Genomic DNA, 14,315 nt, shown 5'->3' on the forward strand with positions numbered 1-14,315 from the left:
TACTTCTGAAACATTCCAAATACAGTGGAACAAACGTTTTCATGCATTTTTTCACCAAGCTCATGCATCTTTTGAATACTTTAAAAAAGAATACACATTACAGGCCTGCTAATACACAGAATATCAAAAGAAGTGTGTCATATTTGAAATTCAGACTGATCTATGAGTCAGCCGTCTTTCACTTGTTCATATCTCCATGGTTCATGACTTACTGTCTTGAAGGATATTTGTCAAAATGTCTTCAGCTGCCACTTGGCTTTCAGATTTCATTCTACAGCCCTGCCCAGGACAATGGAGAGATTTCATTTGAGATTATTTGTGTATCCTCCAGTATTTTTAAATTATCAGAGGAATAGGTTTGGGCTTGTGTTAAGGCATTAGGTATTTGAGGAACATCACACTACACTCAAAAAAACTGCACTAAGAGCAGCAATTTTTTTTATTCAGTGTATAACTGGAGTAAGTCCAATTTGTTGGTTGCTTGACCTTTTTATTTAAAAGTTTTTAAAAAGCATTTCTGTTTGTTCTAATCAGAAAGAAAATAACAAATGAGTACTATGATAAAAAGACAAGCCGCTGGAATAGATAAGCAAGTACTTATTCTGCCGCTTCTGAAGCTTCTTGCATTGCCTGCTATCAGAGCTGGAGCAGCAGATTAGATTGGAGGTTAACCTAGTATTCTATTTCTTACTGTATGTTCCATTCTGAATTTACGTTCAGGTGACAACAGCAGTCATATTTTTTAAGTAGACCAATTATCCTTTGTGCAGTAATGTCAGCTGCTTAGGTTTAAAAATAATTGTGTCTAAAAAAGTCTTCAAACTAATAGAATCTAAAATGTAAGACAATGAGATAAAAATGACACCACATACAAACCTCAGTGAGGTGTGGTAAAGCTTAGTGTTTTTGGATTGCTCATTCACCTTTGAGTCTTACTACTTTCTCATTCATTTCCTCCTCCTTTCCCAGATGAAACTCTCCTTCATACAGGGAGACAAAAAGAGATTATCTAGCAACTCCTGTATGCAGCTACTGCTAGTTTGTATTAGAATTTATTTAACTGCTTTTTGTTTTGCATTACCAAGGTGGAAGGGAGGAAGGGAGGAAGGAAGGAAAATGCTCTAGAGTTCTTGTTGAAGAGAACAACTGCTAGCAGTGAAAGCTTTAGCAGAACTATTCTGCTTCAGAGAGGCCTGCTGCTTCTGCAAAAATAAAGAAATAAATAAAAATCCTTAAGCTTAGGAAAAATCAACTGAGATCCCTAAAGGAAATAAAAAGAGAGCTACACAGGAAAGATGAGGTCAGAGAGATTAGATAGGAAAATCCTTCTGAAGTATGGTGAGAAAATTAAGTAGGTAAGAGTGAGTGTCAAAGAAAATGGGCTAATGGTATTGCCTGTTGACTAAGTGGTAATTGTTACAGCTATGCCATCTTCTTTTAGTTTTCATGCATTTCATGTCATATCCAGAAATTCTAATGATGTTAGAGAAGAGCCTTCATAAGCCTTTTCAGCTGCCTGGCATCTTTCTTCTGATATACTAGTAGTTTCCATAAATGTCACCTCTTTTCCTAAAGAGGTTGAGAATATTTCCTATGTTTCTGCTTGACACAGTTTCCTCAAAACATCTTGATCTTCTGACTTGCAAATACAGAAGACAAACTGGAACTGTTTATCACTGATACCCTGTTTCCTTTCTATACCTTTTGCCAGGTATCTGTGCTCACACTGTTTTTTCCGAAGGCTTGTTTCATATGAGGAAAGCTTTTCTTATGTCTGGAGAAGAGGAGGCTCAGAGGAGACCTCACTGTACTCTACAGCTTCCTGAAGGGAGGTTGTGATGAGAGTTTTGGCCTCTTCTCCCAGGCAACAAACAGGACCCGAGGAAATGGCTGCATGTTGTACCAGAGGAGGTTTAGGTTAGACATAAGGAAGAACTTTTTTTCTCAGAGTGGTCAGGCACTGGAATGGGCTGCCAAGGGAGGTGGTGGAGTCGCCGTTCCTGGCAGTGTTCAAGAGGATGGATGAGGAGCTACAAGATAAGGTTTAGTGCTTGTGGTGATGGGAGGACGGTCGGACTAGATGATCTTGCAGGTCGTCTCCAACCTTGTGATTCTATGATTCTATAATTCTCTGCCAGTGATACTGTGTACAGAAAGTGTTCTGAATCGCAGAATGGTTTGGGCAAAGGGGATCTTACAGACCATTCAGCCCCAACCCCTGCTGTAGGCTGGGTGCCCCTCACCAGCTCAGGCTGCCCAGGGCCCATCCAACCTTGTGCACCTCCAGGAATTGGGGACCCACTGCTCTGGGCAGCAGTGCCAGCGCCTCACCGTCCTCTGAGTAAAGAATTTCTGCCTAACATCTAACCAAAATCTTCTATTCAGTGATTTGGTATGCACGTATTTTTAGACAGACAATCAATTTTTGGCTTCAGTAGTATGGGGAACTTGTTTAAAGACCGTTAAACATCCCTTTTATTTCGCAGCTTCTAAAGCACTTTAGATAGTCTGAACAATAAAAGCACTCCCAAAGCAAACAGCGCTCCCACCCAAAACAAGAGGAGAATAACAAACAAAAACCACGGGAGATTCCAAAGGGAAAAAGAAAATAAAACAGTGTAACTTTTTGATACAGCTCTTTCTGGGTTTGTACCTGAAATGCTGAGAAAAGAACACAAAGGTTTTGTTATTTGTTTTTGCCTGTTCTCGCTTTGCTTCTAAGAAGATCTCTGTCACTCTCAATCAGTGTTTCAGTTTCCTACATGCTTTAGTAGGGAATGTGAGTTCAAGCAAAGCTTCAGCATTTATTTTCCCCCCAGAATTACACAAGGACGTTGTTGGTAACGTATAAACTCCTGAAAACCCTAGTAAAACCGCAGCGCCTCTGCTCAGCTAATTTGGGTAATGAGAAAAGCCAGCACGGCGATCTTTGAGGCACACAAACCACACGAAGAGCTGAAGCCAACCAACCGAGGGCTGCCCGCGGCACGCTTTGCATGGCCCGGCCCAGCCCCGCCCGGAGCCCGCCCAGCACCTGCGGGCAGAGCACCGCCCCGCCCCGCCCCGCTGCCGGCTCGGCGGGCGCCTGCCGCCTCCTTTGAAAGCCGGGCCGGCTGGCGGGGTGGCCGGGTTGCAGTATGAGGCCGCAGGTGAGTTTGGAGTGTGTTGCTTGCTTTGCTTTTGGGGGGTTTTTCTGCGGCTTTTGAGTAGATGTAGCTGGCTTTGCTTAGTTGTGCTGGAGTTAATTGGAGTTAACTCTAAGTTTGTGCGCTTGGTGGTGTTTACCTTAATACTCCGCTGTTTTGCAGTGGGTAGTAGTGTTCTTTTATTTGGGTTCGGCTTCTTCTGGCTCGCTGGGGGCGGCTTGTTAGTGGAGCAGCTGGATGTGTGGTTGCCGGTTGTTTCCTACGGTCCGGGCTGTGATAGTGGGGTGCTTCTGAGCTGCTATTCTTGGGCAATAGCGCTGAGAAAACTTCTCTTACACTCCTTGTAGCTTATCTGCTTGTTTGGTTGCCCCTCAAAAAATAGTGATTTATTAATGGTGAACCTCTAAGGCAAGGTATGTTGTGGTGGTGGTGGTGGTATTTTTCCTCTGTTCTAAAGCCCTTTGTAATAAGGAGGGACTAGTGAACTGATAAAACAAAAACTACCTGGGAACTGAGAACTCCTCCCCTCTCTGACAAGTGGCGCGTCTCTAAACTTGAAGAGTTACTTTGTGAAGCGCTGTTCAGTACTCTGAGCATATGCTGTTGAAGAATCTCTTTGGGAGTTGATATTTCATGTGTGTTTGGCTTTAGCATATTTTATTATTTCATAATTGACTGGCAATAATAACTATGGAGTTGCCTCATCTGTTTCGGGGCAGGAGTCATAACTCCCACCTCTCTAGATAGGAGGCTGCAGTGAGAATTGGGGTCTGGAATGTGGTGTCAGTCCTCTGTGGAAGCAGTCTGCAGGACTACCCTCATTTATGTGCTAGTTAAAGAAAAATGAACATGAACTATAAGGGACTCTTTGGGGGGGGAGATTATGGGACATCTGTGTGGAATAGCTGTACATTTTAATCTGCCCTTAATGCAGCTCTAACAAAGGCTACAAATACATGTGAATTTAGAATATGTGTGTGTTCATACAACTCACTATTTCTGAAATTACTTTGATAGGGAAGAACTGTGTATCTCTTTAGCATGTCTGCCTTGTGTGTAAATGTCTGCTGCAGCTTAGGTATGCAAGTAGGCTTTCTCATTTCGTACTGGTGTTTATTCTTTCTATAAACTGTAAGGTTAGCTTGAACCAGAAATTCCTATATGGTTCTTACTCCTGCCCTGCCCCTTAATCTCCCTCTTGCAGGCCCAGCTGCATCACACAGTGCTAAGCAGGGCTCTGGTGGTAGCAGCCTTTGAAAACTGCCTGGGTGTCTCTTTAGAAATAGAACTTTAATGCACGAGCTGGCTGTGCTCGTTTATAGAATTACTGTTTCCAATAATATCCCTGCTGATCTCATGAGAAAGATAAAAAATAAACAGTAATGAAAAAGATGCTGGATTTGTTCCAAATGAAATAGAACAGTGATTTTTCTTCTCAAAACTCTCCTCCCCCCCTTCTCTTCCCCCTCCCTCCACTTTCCTATCACCATATAACCCTATTAGATTAGGGCAGGAGGGGACATGATCTGTATCTTGATCTCCTCGCAGAACTTTTATGAGTACAGTTTCCCTCATAAAACTGTTTCATCGTTCTGAAAGACTGAAGTTCTCTTCCTCCTTATTTCATAGAACTATAGAATGGTCTGGGTTGAGAAGGACCACAGTGATCATCTATTTTCAACCCCCCTGCTGTGCAGGGTTGCTAGCCACCAGACCAGGCTGCCCAAAGTCACATCCAGCCTGGCCTTGAATGCCTCCAGGAATGGGGTATCCACAATCTCCTTGGGCAAACTTGCATTCTGAAAAGAACCTTTTTGAAGGCAGTCTCGTTACTATCCAGTAATGATCAAGAAGTGTGCTGCTAACTTCTCCGCTGAGTTCTGTGACTGTACAAACACACCCCTTGTATAGCAGCAGGCCTTGAGAGTAAGACTCCTGTGATGCAGTAGGTGCTGATACCAGGCTCCCCTTCCTGGGTGCACCCTTCATGGCTGAGCTGTGCAGCACTCAGCCCAGGGATGGGATGGGCAGCTTTCACGGGGTTAACTATGTTCGCTTTTCCACTCCCAGGTATGGTGCTTCAAAGAATAATGTTCTGAACTAAGGTGAGAACAGCATTTCATGTGTATCTAAACTATTCTGAATGATGGCTAGTAGCCTTTCCCTTTTTTTCCTTCTGTCCTTTTTTTGAAGAGTGTTTTGGAATTTAATAAGGGAAAGTCGGGGTAGGAGGAGGGCAGGAAAAAACCCGCTATCTAGAATTTGCTTGATGCCTTTACCTGTAGCAAAACAAAATGCATATAATTTACTCCCATAACTGTAGCTTGTGTTCTGCTACTCCATCTGTCAGCCGTTGTATATCATCTTCAGTTAAAACCTGCCTCTGCTAAGATGCCTGCAACTAAGTACGCAGTTAAGCTTGGGCACGTGTCTTTGTAAGGGATTAGGAGCAGCCCCCTGCTCCCCGCACAGCCTCTGGTGTTCCTTTAGGTCTGGTTGAAGGATGCATTGCCCAGGAAGTGGGTGATAGGGCAGCGAGTGGCAGAACAGGTGGTAATGAGGATCGCTGTGACGTACAGGGCAGGGTTCTTCCGTTCGTTGCCACAGGTGTACGCGTGTCTGTGTAGCAACGGAATAGCAGAGGTCTGCGTACGTTGCTTATCTCGTAACACGCCGCTCACGTTAGGCCTGCAGAGGGGAACGTCTAAAATCCGCTGCCGGGTGCGGCCGTGCGGCGGGGCAGGCCGCCTGGGCCAGGTGGCCGCTGCCTGCCGGAGCTGAGTGGCCGCAGTTCAGGTGCGCCGCGGCCAGCGCCGGTTTAGGTGGGCGAGCCGCCCGCTTCCCCCGCCCCCACCGATCACATGCCTGCCGCGCTGGAAGGCTCCCAACAGAATGATGTGGATTGGTTTATTTATTTATTTATTTATTTTTAACGCTAGCGTGGCCGAGCGGGGGCTTTCCGCGTCACTCGGCCTTCGGCTGGCCGGGTGCTGGCAGCGAGAGTTCGGCAGAGCCGTTCCCCGAAGGCGCGGGGGCACCGCGCTCCCCGCGGCCGCCGCCGGGCCCGTCCGTCCCTCCCGGCGCGGCGGTGCGGGGACCGCGCGCGCGCAGAGGCGCCGCCGCCACACCACTACCGTTAGCGCGGGGGCCGGGCGGCGGCCGCGCCGGTTTTTCCGGCCCGCGGCGCGGTGAGTCACCGCTCGGCGATGGGGCGGGCGCCCGAGTGATGTCGGGGGCGAACGGCGAGCATGAGGCCGACGGCAACGGCCGCGGCAACGGCCGCCGCGCGCCGCCTCGAAGCCGCCTCCGACCGCGGCGGCGCTGAGGCGGCGGCGGGGCCGCTCTGCCGAGTGCCGCCTCCCTGACGCCCTCGGCGCCGGGCCGCTCGGCCAGGGAGGAGAAGCCGAAAGAGAAGGCGGAGGGGCGGCGAACTTTCCCGCCGCCGCTGCCCGCTGTGGGAGTGTCCGGCCGCCGGCGGAGCCCCGAGTTTCGCAGCCGCCTCCGGAGGGGGAAGTGCCCGCAGCGCCGCTCCGCTCAGTTGGGAGCGGCACAGGTGGAGGAGCGAGGCGCGGACCCGAATCTGTGCTGCCGCCTGCGTGCGGCTCAGCGGAGAGACGCTCCCGGTGCGTTGTGCCGAAGGCCCTCGGCAGCAGGGAGAGCGCCCGCCGCCTGGGTTTCTCGTGGAGGTACGTGTGCAGGCGGCGCGCCCGGCTTACGGCCGAAACTGAGTGCTTGGCGAGGGCTGCGAGTGCCCGCCCCGTAGGACCGAGGGCTTGGGATTGCCTGATTGCAGCTCTGCGAGGTTCGGGCTCGGTGCACGTTCGTAACGGTATAAAGGTGCGCGGCTGTAGTCTGGCCGATGCTGGCTCCATCGAAGCCAGGCTTCAACTTCGTGAAGCGCGGCTGAACTTCTTGCCGGGTTGACACGGTACTTTTCCACCGGCCTTGCGTGGCTTCAGGCTTCGGCTTGGCTCAAAATGTGTGTGAAAAGCAGCTCATCTTCTGGGCGGGCTTAAGTAAACAAATCCTAGAATACAATGTGGACGAGCTGTTCTGTTTAAACCATTTGTTTGCTTTTCCTTTTCTAAAGGACGCCTATTCAATGTAGATCTCCCTCCTTGAGCTACTGAGCTTTGTATGAGCTAACAGCTGTTAATTACGCAGGTGAATGTCTGATTATTATACGCGTCTCAATGTATGCTGCTTTTCAGAATGTGCGGGGCTTACCGAGCTTTACTCCAAGGTGTATTTATTAAATTGGTTTGCAGAAAGCCTGAATTATTTAGTGTTCGTTTTTAATGCATTGTATGGCTATTATTTGAGTAGGCGTTTTTTCATTACTTTTTAAATGAAGCTTTAACTTAGCTGATTGAGGGCTTGTTTTACTGTAGAGATCAATGCGATTACTTGCATCTTTTTCTTTTGGCATAGGACTTACTTTGATTTTCAGTAGGGAAAGGTGTAATCGAAAACACGCTTGTCTCAGTCCTTCTGAAAAATGTTCAACAATACCATGTGTAACATGTGCGGTCACAGAAGGTATTTGAGGAAAGTCGAAGTAGAGGAGGGAGGCAAGTTGAGTAAAATTGTAAGGTGATGACAGTAGTTTGTAGATAAAGGTCCCTAATGAGATTGGACTGTCCTTGAAGTGAGCTCAAACAGAAATCAATGGGGAAAATGAGAATTTGAGGTGGGTGAAAATTTATTTATTTATTTATTTATTTATTTTTTTCCTCTTACTCTCAGGCTGGTAGTCTGAATCCAGAGTAACTTTATGTACCTCTGTATTTTAAATAATGAGCTATGGCTGGCATGTTGATGGGCATCTATTTCTTAGGTCATGAAAGCACCTTGTGATTAGTGGTGTAATATATGAAAGTCATGGTCTGGCTCTAACAATCCTGTTTTCATGAGCTACTTTCCAAATGAATTTAAAACTTGCTCTCTAAGAAGACATCAGAAGTATAGGGTCATGTATGTAGTGTTATAAAAGGCTTCCTACTTCTGTTTCAATTTAAAGAAAAAGCCACAAAACTCCTCTCCCTGTCAGTAGAGGAGCTGAATGACAGATCTCACTTAAAGTATTTTACCTTCTGTGTTTGTATACCCAATAGAAGTGTAAAAACTGATGTACTGATTTCTATTTTGAAGGATTAGTTAAAAAAAAAAAAAAGGAACAAGTGATAGACTTCAAAAATGTGTAGTTTTGTTTGCAAGGTTGAGAAGATGTTTAAGAAGGCTTTAAAATGAATGTTTCCTCATAGAAAACAAATTTGAAGGTGCAGCTATTTGTAACAATTTGGATTTGTTTTTTTATTTTGATGGGCTATTGACCTACAATGGTCTTTGATGCTATTTGTGGGGAGTGGACAATACAGATGCTGTTAGGTTTTATTTAGTATGGGTATGGTATTGCATTAGTCTCAACAGATGCTGGGAAGATTAGTGTAACACTAGATCCACTGTCTGCAGCAATCTGTCTGCTGGGAGGATGGATGGTCTGTACCATGGACACCACTGTCCCAGAAGATGCTGTGGGACACCAAGCATGTCAGGCACCAAAGCACTGCTGTCCTAGCAGATGCTGAAGATCTTAAGGCCTACCAGTGGGGAAGGTTTAGCTAATACAGATAGCTCTGTTTTGTGTAATCTGCGCCTGTTCAAAAGACATTCCTTAAATGTACTGAATCCTACTTTTCAGTAAGGCTCTGAAACCCTAATATCTCAGATGACTCCTGTGCCAGGGTGCTTGCTTTGCTGCTTCTCCTGCCCCAAATAGCTGTTGTGTGAGGATGCATAATATAGAGAGAGTATGGTACTTCTGGTGATTACAAGTGGTTTTGGAAGTCCACGGTGTAGCTATTGAGTTCTGATAGGACAAAAGCCCTTTCTGAAAGCAAATCAGATTCAGCAAAACTCATTGCCCTCTAGGTAACATATGCTGTACCTTTAACAAAAGGGAATTGCTGTGCCTTGAGGCCATGCTTATGGTACCTGAGGTAAGCTTCCTGCTTTACTGTTGTTGTCCCTCTGGCAATAAAATATTTACTTTTAATTTATTCTATGAATGAGGAAATTAAGTAGTTTGTCAGAGGTTCTGAACTGTTGAGTTAATAATTGAAAATACAGTGGTTCTTAATAAAACACTGGGTCTAAATCTGAAAGGAGGAAATTCTTGACCAAGGCTACTCACAGGAAAACTCAATAGAATTCATGAAATTTGTCCAGATAAAATACTGTTTCCCACATGTCTGAATGCAGAGAAGAGCATTCTGTTCACTTGCAGATATCGAGCAAAAAGCGGGTCTCTTGCTTTCATTCAGTTTATGTAGATTAGTTTGCCATAACATCTTTTTCAAGGAATCCCTCTAATTCTGTATAGACTTAGTGAACAGAAACTCAGTTGTTGCTATCAGTGGACCTGTGGTACTTCCAGAAGGCGAGTTTTGCTGGCACCAACCAGGGTCTTAATAGCACTTGCTTTTAGAGTTAACCTTTAGCTGCTCCCTGCTGAAGCCTTCTATCTCCTTTTCTCTCTGTGTACTGGGATTTCCTTAAGGCTGACTCTCTTTCTGTGATCCTTGGCAACACAGTGAGCTTCACGCTAAACAGTGCAATGTTTTCATGTCTATGGTTACCAATGCAAGGTGGACTTGTGTCGTAAGCCTATTCCTCCTTGAGAAAAGGTGCTGAGCCTCTTGGGTGCAGCGCTGAATGTTTTGGGAAGTTGCATCAGCATAACGGATTCAAACTGAACTCCTGCAGAGCATTTACAGATATTTATCTAAGAATGGCTGAACATAAAATGAATTCATTCAGAATTAATTTTGATGTAGCAATAATAAATCCTGAATCTGTAAATGAAGTGTGTACAGTTGAATTTGTAATCTTTTGTAGCCTTAACAGAGCGCAGGACTGTCCAGCTTCCAACAAGTCTCTGGCAGGGAACCGTTTAGAACCCAGACTGGGAAGGGTTTTGAACTGAGACACAAGAAATTTCAGTTGGATATTAAGAGGAAGTTCTTCAACACAGGGTGGTGATGCACTGGAACAGGTTGCCCTAGGAGGTTGTGGATGCCCCATCTCTGCAGGCATTCAAGGCCAGGCTGGATGTGGCTCTGGGCAGCCTGGTCTGGTGGTTGGTGACCCTGCACATAGCAGGGGGTTGAAACTAGATGATCTTTGTGGTCCTTTTCAACCCAGGCCATTCTAGGTTTCTGTGGTTCTATGAACTTTTGAGATTTAGCTTCAAGCCTTTGGCAAAAGGCTATGTTTTTCCATTATTGAAGTGCTATTACAAGTGTCTTGGCATGTTACCTCTTCAGTATTTCTTTAATAGAGCACCTGCATCCGTAGAAATCCTTTTATTAAGAAGTCATCTGTTTTTACTGTTTATATTCTGGTTCAAGTAAGCTGAGTTTTTTTTGTCTTTGTATTTTTAGCATTTGCTCTTACCGTGCTAAGCCTCTTAAGATCTTAAACTGTTGTTTGAGGAGAGTTGACTAGCTTCTCACATCTAGTGGTGTGAAATGTACATAACAGTGGCAAAATATTTACTTGTGCACACACACCGGTTCCTGCTCGTGTGTGCTCATGTGCTGGGTAGATGGCTAGTGGAGCAACTGTTCGGAATCTCCTTGTTTTAAGGAGCAAAACTTGGTGAAGAGAAAACAGCGGACCTGCCTCGGTTTTTAATTGCCTTCCATGTGGAGGACATGATACACTGTATGCCTGGTTGATATTTCTAATAAATTTCTACAGTAATCACTGCTCATCTGATTCTTGTCCTTCCCCCACATCAACCTTGTGAATGGGAAACGGCGCTTGCTGTTTGTAGCTGCTTTATAAGGGTGCCAAGTACCACTGCCCGTGTCTCAGTTTGAGGCTGAACACAGGCTGTATTGAAGCAAACTGTTCTCATCACTGCTGCTGCCTCAAAAGGACATTTTAAAAAGCTGGAATGCTGTGTTACTGTCTTAGTACTGCTGAGAACATGCTTAATGTAGTATAGTAGCATTCTGTCATCTGATCCTCTGCCAGTTATTCTGGTTTAAATTTGTGTATTGTAATTTCAACTTAAAAATAAGCCTTTAAACTGGAAACTTTGGAAGCATCCTTTTTTCTTTTGTTCATTGTGGAGAGAAATTAAGAACAGTAGGTGTACTCTGTACTTCCAGTAACCAATCTACTTCAGGTGTGTATAGAAGCTATTAATATCTCAGAGTGCCACATGTAGCTGGGAAGTTTGTGTTACTTGTAGTTCCTGTGTGTTAGGACCCTGGCAAAATTCCTACCTGTTTGTTTTCTTATTTTTGTAATACTGCGCTGATCCGTAAGGATCCTGTGTTGCAGTTGTAACAAAACCTTTTTTAACAGTGCTATTCTCACATGGGGGGGGGGGAACAAACAACAACACAAATCTTGTCTTCACTGGTTTTCACTGAATTTTTATGCTGTTTTGGGCATGTTACTTAATGAGAATTAATTCCTGTCTTCCGGCATACCACCTTGGTCTTGTAAAGGCGTATTGTGATTGGAAGACTTGGCTTTATTTGATGAATACCAAGGTTACGCTTGCTCATCTGCTTGCTGAATAAGTGCAGATGTTCAGTCTGCTGAGTTCTCATGGAATTACTTTGTTTCACTACATATTTGTATTTGGGGGGGGGGAAGCCAACAACAAACAACTCTGCACAGTGGGGAAGATATGCTAGCAACTCAAGCTGGTCCTCCAAAGTGAAGCGATTCTTTCCATCCTGTGAGAAGGAATGCTGTCTGAAATAGTCTGAATCCTGATTTTACTACTAAAAGCAATCATGCAAACAGCTCTTCAGTGTTTCTGTTTTTCCAGAAATGTTAACTTCCGTGATGAACTTCAGTCTTGAGAGCAAGGGCTGTGCTGCCCCATTTAGCTACAAAGCAATGGACATGAACAGCACTGGTTCTTCTGATGTGCTCTAGTAATAAATCTAAGCATGGACAGCAAGAGAGCTTACTGGTGTGTGCTTCTGTACCCTACAGAGGCTGTCCTGTGTTTGCAGACATTCTAAAGTTCATCGTCTAAGCAGTGTTTACCAAATAATTGAATGCTACGCATGCTGTGATACTGAGTGAGGTGCACCCTCTGCTGAGGACAGCTTTTTCAGTGGTAACCATGGTGGTTAGCTTCATCTATGCAGTTCCTAAAATATGGTTAATCTGTCCTTATACGTGCGAATAGACATAATAATGATGACTAGAATTAGAAGTGTAGCTCATTGGTATAGAGGGCTGCCCTAGAAAAAAAAAAAAAGTAGTTATTCAACAGATCATAGTCAGCTTTCTGCTTTGCAGTGTACGCTGCATTCTTGTCACTGCATGATCAGAGCAAGATAAGTAGCTATCTGACTTGGTTTCCCTCTGCAGGATAAATGCTTCTACAACTTTTCTGATTTATTTATTTATTTATTTATTTATTTAATGGGGCTCAGTTTATTTTAAACTTTCTCTTCAGCATCTTCGATTCCGGGCTCTTTAATTCTCTTCCAGCCATACAGCACTGACTAGTCAAATGAAATTAAGCTGAAACATGGTCAGGAGATTCTGGGGGTGTGGGCATGTAGTGGAGAAAGGATGTGCTCTGTTCTGTCTTGATGCATTAAGGCCAAACTCTAAAACATTTTTTTTTTCTTAGCTGCAGCTTTTTGAAGTGTGCATGCATGTGTTTCTTATTCTCTCTCTGTATTCCCCTGTAATGTAGTCAGTGTTTAGCACCACAAGCCATCCTAGAACATGTTTGAAGCAATGCAGTTTATTCAAAACGCGACTGTGTAACATGCAAAGAAAGTTGTTGGTTATGGAGGCTTGTATTTGTAAATATTAGGGCATTTGCGAGAGAAATGCTGTAATTAGGGTTCTCATAATTGGCTCAAATGACTACATCTTGATTAATCTTTAACATCATTATGAAAATGCGTAATGCCTTTTTAATGGGTTGTGTTACTCTGCAAATGTTAGACTGCCATTAGGTAGCTTATAGTTTGGTCACTTGTTGCTAAAAACAAAACATGCGGAAAGTCTATTTACGTATTGTAGCCACATTCTATAGTGTGTTCAGTTAGAAGCTCAAATGTTGAGGCTTGGTGAAAACTGGAGTCCTTGCTGGAGGGTATCTCAAAATGTGTGTGTAAAATATTCGCTGAACACCCTGAAATTGTACAGCGAATTCTGACCCTGGGCCCTTGGGGTGACTGCCTTGATTGATTCCTTGTGGAATGTGGGAGCAGTTTGTGTGATTGCGGTGCTTGTGCTTCTGCCTCATAGAAAGACAAGTGAACAGGTCTTCATTCTATCTGAACCAGTTTCATAAATCTTAGTGACAGACATGGGAAAGCTTTGAGACGTGGAGACCTTTTTCTGAGTAGTTTTGTTTCAGAGTAGGATAGTTAGTTACTCAGTTTGGATTGAACTATTTCAGTGTTGAAGACGGTACTGCTTTCTTCAGCACATGCTTTAGTATAACCATACTGGGAATGTAGGATGAAATGCTTGTTTTGGAAGCTGACTTTTACCCTGAAGATGAGACGCTTCTGTGCTTATGGCCAGCATATCTAAGATATCTAAGTCTACTTCAGAAATTAAGGCCACTCACAGTGTGTGTTTTTCCAAAGGAAAGGAAATCGGTGACTTTTCAGGTTTGACTCGTTTCCCAGTATTTGCCTGAATACTAACACTGACTGTGATTTCAGAGTTCTTTGTCTTGAATGGGATGCTGAAAGATGGGAAGTCATCTGGCAAGTTATAAGAAGAGACAGTCCAGCTGATGTAGCACACAGATGCTGATTTCTGGAGGACTTTGCATAAATTTAACTTTGTATTGTTTGTATACATAACGATAACATACTTTGTATGTATATAACATACTTTGTAAGTTTGTATATTGTGCCAGTACAGCATTTTGCATTCCTTGTGATGTGAAGATGTTTTTCAGATGGCTTATTTAAACTTTTTTTCTATGCGTGCTTGCTATTAAAAGAGCTTTTAGCTATTTTTAAAGGCATTCGACAGAAGAAGTTTTCCACCTTGGAAGTCAAAACACTGGGAAGAAATAAAAATAGATTGACTTTGGGCCTTTGAACAAACTTAATTCCTTCAATTAAAAAAATAAAAGCAGATCCCACGGTCTTACCC

General features: G+C 44.1%; 1 protein-coding gene across 3 annotated transcripts in view; it reads left to right on the plus strand.

Annotated features, from left to right (window-relative positions):
* Window positions 1-3,069: 3,069 nt before the first annotated feature.
* The window catches only part of SGMS2 (sphingomyelin synthase 2), a 34,712-nt gene continuing 23,466 nt past the window's right edge, over window positions 3,070-14,315 (plus strand). The window contains exon 1 of one of the 3 annotated variants that reach the window (XM_042812103.1): window positions 3,070-3,149. The gene's annotated coding sequence lies outside the window, so the exon portion shown is untranslated. Of the gene's footprint in view, window positions 3,150-6,702; window positions 6,833-14,315 lie in introns of those variants that run through there. The other 2 variants (XM_042812102.1, XM_042812099.1) reach the window with 2 other exon arrangements.

This window comes from Centrocercus urophasianus, unplaced genomic scaffold (genome assembly GCF_019232065.1).
Source record: "Centrocercus urophasianus isolate 14NV4802_14NV808 unplaced genomic scaffold, USGS_Curo_1.0 seq_13, whole genome shotgun sequence".
NCBI lineage: Eukaryota > Metazoa > Chordata > Aves > Galliformes > Phasianidae > Centrocercus > Centrocercus urophasianus.